We start from the raw sequence: 7,188 nt of genomic DNA, 5'->3' as shown, positions 1-7,188 counted from the left end.
CTTTTTTTTTTTCTTTTTTTTTTTTTTACTGGATTTCCCTTTCCCCCATCTTGATTTTTGGCCTCAGATGCTAGACTGGCCTTGGCTAGGTAATCAGAGACTGACTGAACCATATCAGGCCGGTGACTTCACATCTTGACCACACATGCAAATGGCACTGCAGTATCCGATGACAAATTCCAGGTGTTTGTCATCTGTTATTCAAGTTTGGTCCTTATTCATTCCGAGTTCCCACTCTGAGTGCCAATGTGTGCCCAGAACTGTGCTGGGTGCCCAAGACAAGATGAAGGTGACAGATCCCTTCAGCCAGGGGAGGAGTCAAAAGTGATCAGATGCCACCCTTGAGCTAGAGAGAGTCCACAGTGCTGTGGGGCCCTGGCTGGGGAGGAGGTCTGCTTCCCAGAGGATGAGGGCAGCGTTTGTGCTGAAACTTGAAGGGACGAGTCAGTCGTGAAGAGATTACATTATGCGATGTACATGGACCCATCCCTGCTCCAGGATGGGCTGCGTGTCAGAGACCACTGGTTGCCTCCCTAGTAGCCATTCTCCCATCCACCCTTAGTAAGGGAATCCTTTTAGCTGCCAGGTCAAAACACAACATTTCCCAGCCTCCCTTGCGGCTAAGTTTCGGACAGTGAAGTATAAAAGGAAGTGTTGTGTGAGACTTGTAGGAAGATCCTTAAAAGGCAAGGGCATATACCCTTTCCCCTCCCCTTTGTCTTCTGGAATTTGGATGTGGTGGCTGGAGCCCTGGCAGCTATGTTGCCACGCTTGAAGGGTGTAATCCTCTAGGTATGATGGGAGCTTGATTCCCTGATGATGGAGCCAGGTAACTATCCTGGACTTTGGGGGTGAGGAATTGTTATTTTGGTTTTTCTATCACAAACAGCTAAAGTAAATCCTAACTGATTCAGCATGCAGCCCAGGCCTGAGCTAGCCAATCAGTGTGCTCACCTAACCCCCATCCTCAGTGACTGAGGTACTACTAAGAGTGCGGAGCTTGTCTGCCAGCCTGCCTGGGGGTAGAGAGTGAGAAGTAGGGTCCCTTTGATATCAGGTACCTCCTGGATACAGCTTTGCCTGAAGCCAGTAGATTTGTTAGTTACATGAACCTCTGGGTTTTGTGCACCCCTGTATGACTTAATTGTTTACAATACGTACAATTAGTATTTCTTAATCAGAGAGGAACACTCTAGGCAGAGGTAACATTAAGTTCTAGCAGCACCTGAGTACATTAAGTGGGCACTAAAAACAGTCCCTTCCGGTGACCCTCGGAGGACTAGGTCAAGGAGTCCTACCTGTCGGGCTCCAGGAAATAGACCCAAAAAAGGGGGTTGTTGGTTTCCCTGAAATGTAAGAAACCCCAGGCCACTCAGCTCACAGAGAAAGATTCCCAGAAGAACTTCAGAGGCCCTGCCTTCGTGCTGAGGGCCTGGCTTTACATATTCAAGGAAATGTTCACATAAGCCCTCCTGGGCTGTTTTCACTTTCAAAGTTGGCGGAGTTTTTTATGATGTAAAAAAGAAGCAGAGCCCTTCATTTGTACCCTTGGCCTCTGAAGGGCGAAAGACTGGACCTGGACCAGGGCTTTCCTGCCTCAACCTGGGACCAGGTCACTCTCTCCGGAGTGGGCTGTCCTGGACATGGTGGGACAGGTGGCGTCACCCCTGCCTCCGCCCTCCAGATGCCAGGAGCTCACCCCTGTTGTGACAGCACTGGTGGACCACTCGCAGGACTTGCAGCCTCAGCCAGGAACCAGTCTTCAGCCAAGGCCAGCGAAGGAGCCGCTGTCACCCTGGTGGCTGTTCCTGCTGACACAGCTGGACTGCACCTGTTCCCCTGCATGAGTGAAGGTGCCAGGAGGCCTCCCGCCCTGAGTAGACCCAGCCCAGCCACGGGTCCTGGGGGACTGGGGACGGAGAGACGTGTTTCCCTCTAGTTAAACAGACTTACGGGCACAGGGTCCTGGGAGAGAATGCAGGTGCTGGGGGGCAGGCGCACTTATCTGTGCCCTGGGCCGGCTTCCCAGCCCAAGCAGACACCCCACTTTGTTCTGGGAGGGGCCCCGGAGGCGTTGCCTGCCTGGAGCTCAGTTTCCCCAAGATGAGGAAGGTCGCTTGAGGGAGGCTGCATGAACCCAGGCTCCTGTGTCCCCGTCTCCCCAAGCAGCCCCCATGACAGGCCCAGGGAGTGAGCAAGTGGGTGAGGAACGCAGCCCCGTGGGGCCCCGGCAGGCGGGCTCAGGGAGGTGCCTGAGCTCACAGGGGCCGGGAGAGGCCCTGGCCCTTCGCATGCCTGGGCCCTGACTCACTGCCCGGCGCTGGCCGGACGCCCGGACAGCCTCGGCCCACGGCCTCCAGCCCACACCCCTGCCTCCCCCCCTGCCCATTCTCCCTCTGAGAGCCGGCACATTGGCAGCCACCAACTCTTTCCCGAATTCTGGAGGCCAGCCAGAGGCACACTGAGCGCCTGGCCAAGCCCCGTGGAGGTGGGAGCAGGATGAGTCCCCAGACCAGGGAGTGGGGAACTGGAGCCATGTGCCCGCAGAACTGACTTGACGCCACACCCCACCTCGTTCCTCCTCCTCCACCTCCTCAGGCCAGCGCCATCCCAAGCTGGTCAGGAGTATCCATTTTACAGGTGGGGAAACTGAGGCACAGCATGGTCACAGGATAGTGACACCCTGGGAAGCTGAACCTGGCAGTGGGGCCCCAGGGTCTCTGGAGGAACATTGTGGCTTTTCAGATGAGAAGTGGCCTAAGTGCCTGCCCCTCATCCAAGGTCACCCAGCTAGAAAGTGGAGCCCTACGGGGCAGTGGAGCAGGCTGAGGTCTAGATGCTTAAAGTCGCTACTGATCAGTGATTGTGGGTCAGATATCCACATACCCAGCCAACCTGGCTTATAATTGGTGTTCCTGGGGGATATTGCCAAGGGTATGTGGAGTCGAGAGGCTGGACCCCCATAAAGCTTGGTGGGCCAAGGCTGGGAGGACTGGCCCCGGGGCATCGACACTGTGGTATTTGGTTCACCCTCAGGGAGGCCCCAGGACCTCCTGGTGGCCTCCCCAACTGAGTCAAAAGTGTACCCTGGGCTTCTGTGAACTGCCAGGCCCCCTTCCAGGAAGCCACACTCCAGTGGAGGTCTTGAGCAGGTGCTGTGCTGGCTCCGTGTGCCCTTACAGGTGACGAAACTGAGCCACAGAGACAGCAAGCTATTTGTGGAAGTTTTCGCAGCTAATGAGGATCCACAGCTTGTGCTCTTAACCCCGACCTACGACTGAGTTCATCTCAGTTAATGTATAGCTGTCACTGTTTCAGGGGAGGAGTCATTTGAGCCCAGACAGACCTAAGCTCCTAGGGAACAAAAGTGTGGAGACAGTGATCCACGCAGAAGGAACAGCAAGTGCAAAGGCAGGTGTTCAGGGACAGCAAAAAGGCCAGGGTGGAGGGAACCGTGCGGCCATGGGGCTGGATCACACCAGGCCTGCAGTCCACAAGTGAGGCACAGGGAAGATTTTCAGATTCCAGGAGGGGCCCAGAGTTGGGGCTTGGGAAAGAGGAGCCTGATGTTGGTCTCTTGACACAGGTCATGGTGCAGGAGGCCAGCCGACTGGGGGCTGGTCTCATTGTCAACCTCCAAGCTCCCTGCCTCCATCCCTGGCGCAAGCGTGGGAGCGGAGGCCGGGGTAAGCAGAGCAGCTGTGCTGGGGAGGGTGGAGCCCCTCCACTGAGGGCAGAAATCAGTGCTGAAACCTGAGCTGCCTGGAGGGGAGGCTGGACTGGACCCAGGAGTCCTGGGGGCTGTTCCCTGACCAGCCTCCACTCCCCCCCCCTAATTCACGGCCCTGCTCAGTGGGGTGGGTGATGTGACCAGTGCACATACTCGCAACACTTAGCCAGCTCTCTCCTCCCTTCATCATTGAGGGAATTCACTTCCTGGGGGAGCAGGAGGGCACTGACCCCCACTGTGGGGGAGGGACCAGCATTGGGAACACCCCTCCCCCCTCCTTCCTTCCCTCCCTCGGACCTGGGCTCAGCCCCTCAGGCTCCAGCCTGACTCACCACAGGCAGCTGTGGTTTCGGATGCCGGGGTGGGGGCCGGAGTGGGAGGCAGCAGAGAACACGAGTTGGGGCGTCAGGCCTGGGGGAGCAGCTTCCTCCCACCACCCAGCCGGTCCTGGCCAGAGCTGTCCAGCCCGCGGAGAGGGGGCGCTCAGGGCTGCCTGCCCTTGCCCTGTCCTTGGGGATGGCAGCCCCCAAACTCCAATCTGCCCCCCACCCCTCTGGGAGTGCCGAGCCCACAGACTAGCTCCAAGTGGCCGGCCAGCTGCCTGGTGCATCTTACCCAGGTGACATCCACACCCTTCCCTAGGGGACCCCGTGTGAGTCCAGAGACGGCACACCCCCTCCACCCCTCGGGCTGCTGGTGGAGAAACGCAAAGGGAGGGCGTCGGGGTCTCATCAGGAGCTGAAGGAGCTGAGCCAGTGACCCCAGTCTCCCCTTGCCCATCTGTGAAATGGCTCTGGGCCTGCCTCCTCCTTAGGCGGCCACCTCGAGGAGCAGAAGAGTTAATCCCCAAGAGCATTTGCTCATATTTGTCCCAAAGCTCTCATCCCGCGTGTCTGTGTCACACTCAGTGCCGACGTGGGGGCGTCTGAGGAAGAATTTCAAGAACTACTTACTCCCTTCACAGAAAACTGCCCAGGCCAGAGACCAGAAATTTCCATCACCTCCGGCCTCTCCCAGGCACTCCCTCAGCCCAGGGACCCCCCCAGTCCTGCCCACCCTCCCCTGGGCGCCCTCAGCCACCTCCGGGCCCCTCCCGCGTGCCCGGCCATTCAGGCTCATTTGTCCCGTTAGCCACACGGCTGAGCATGGAGTCAGTCAATCAACCAATTATCGAGCCGGCCCTGGCCGCTTCCTGTGCGGTCTGCTCAGCTTTCGCCCCCAGAGGCGTTTTGGAACCTTCCCAAGACAAAAGGCGGAAGGAAGGAAGGAAGTGCCACCCTGTGGACACAGGGAAGATAACAGTGACCACAGCGCCCGGCGCCCACGGAGCCCACAGTGTTGGGGGGATCAGCTTTGGCCTCATTTTCTGTTGGGGAAACTGAGGCTCTGATGGGCCCAAGGTCACTCAACTCAGCACAGGCAGCCTGGCCCAGTGGGTGTTCTTTCCCACCTGCTGCCCCGACACTCCGGGTCCCCTGCTCCTGGATACCCCCTGCCCTCCCTCAGTCCAGCCTGTAAGGCAGGGACCCCGTTTCCCAGGTCCTGCTGAGTTCAGCCTATGGGGGGCGCTGGCGGGAGGGGGGCCTGGAAGACGGTTTAGAGATTTAACTTTTTAATCTTACATAGTTACCAAAGAAATAAAGCCAACCACAAAATAAGAATCAACAATGCAGTAATCCAATCGTAAAGGACAGCCAAGTGTGCTTACTCATGTTCAAGAAATCAGCCATCTAAAATGACTATAACTCAATAAAAAATGTTAAAAAAAAAAAAGAAATCAGCCATCTAAGTTATAAATAATAAGTAGTTCATTTGTGTCTTTTTTAGATTTGACATATAAGCAATATCATATGGTATTTTTCTTTCTCTTTCTGGCTTATTTTACTTAGAATGACAATCTCCAGGTCCATCCATGTTGCTGCAAATGGCATTATTTGATTCTTTTTTATGACTGAGTAGTAGTCCACTGTGTGTGTGTGTGTGTGTGTGTGTGTGTATTCTTTATCCAGTCATCTGTTGATGGACATTTGGATTGTTTCAATGTCTTTTAGTTTTCTAAGGAATCTCCATACTGTCCTCCGTAGTGGCTGCACCAATTTACATTCCCACCAACAGTGTAGGGGGTTCCTTTTTTCCACACCCTCTCCTGCATGTGTCATCTGTGGACTTTTTAATGGTGGCCATCTGGCTGGTGTGAGGAGATATCTCATTGTGGTTTTGATTTGTATTTCTCTAACAATTAGTGATGTTGAGGATCTTTTCACGTACTTGTTGGCCATCTGTCTGCCTTCTTTGGGGAAATATCTGTTTAGGTCTTCTGCCTGTTTTTTTATTGGACTGCTTGTTTTTTTGATATTAAGGTATGTGAGCTGTTTGTTTGTATATCTTGGAAATTAATCCCTTGTCAGTCGCATCATTTGCAAATACTTTCTCCCATTCTGTAAGTTGTCTTTTCATTTTGTTGATGGAATCCTTAGCTGTGCAAAAGCTTTTAATTAGATCCCATTTGTTTATTTTTGCTTCTATTTCCATTACTTCAGGAGCTGGTTGAAAAACTATTGCTGCGATTTATGTCCAAGGGTGTTCTGCCTGTGTTTTCCTCTATGTTTTTTTCTATCCAATGACCTGCTGTGTTCCTGACTGCACCCCAGTTGACATGCCAGTACGATTTGTGGTTTGACTGCCAAGCCCTAAGGTGGGGGTCTGAAATGCCCTCAAGGCCCAGGCTCAGGCAAAGCTGGGGTGCACAAGAGAAAGGGGGTGCAGGTGGACTACAGCCCATGTACTTGGCCAAATGTTACCACAATGAAGCCAAATTCGCCCAAACTTAAGATTATTTGGCTTTGTGTTGTGAAATCTATTTTATATCTTAGCAGTGAATTTAATAGTTTCAGTTCAGTCCTTTGTCTTGTTGCTTAAGAGGTCCTCATGCCAACCACTGCAGGGGCTCTGAAGGGAAGGGTCCTTCAGGAACATCACTTTGTGTTGATGGAGCCCAGTGAGGGGATCTCGGCCCGTCACTCTTTCCTCCCAGATCCTCACACGGCCGGTTCTTACTCTCCTGGGCTCAGCTCAGATGTCACCTCCTTGGCAATCCTTCCCTGATACTCCCCAGAAATAAAAGAGCCCCCTGCCAATCACTTCTCTGTCCCATCATCCTGTTTAATATTCTTCTAAAAAATTCTTTTGGGGTATCCATTTTTCCTTCTAAAGTGTCCCCCCTTGAGGAAGGGGACTTTTATTCACTGCAGTATCCCACACACCTGGAACAGGACCTGGCGCACAACAGGCGCCCAATAAATGCTTGCTGAATGAATGAACAAGCAGGAAATTTAGCAAAACCCCGGCTCAGGGCTCTGGGGAAATGTTCTCTTTCCAGATCCGTCTCCCAGGGAGTCTGGTCCACCAATAATGGAGGAAACCAGAGGACCGAAGAAGAAAGCGCTTCAGTTTAGCCA

The sequence above is a fragment of the Camelus ferus genome, chromosome 22 (assembly GCF_009834535.1).
Source record: "Camelus ferus isolate YT-003-E chromosome 22, BCGSAC_Cfer_1.0, whole genome shotgun sequence".
Taxonomy (NCBI): Eukaryota; Metazoa; Chordata; class Mammalia; order Artiodactyla; family Camelidae; genus Camelus; species Camelus ferus.
The sequence above is the reverse complement of the archived record's forward strand: the minus strand, read 5'-3'. Positions refer to the sequence as shown.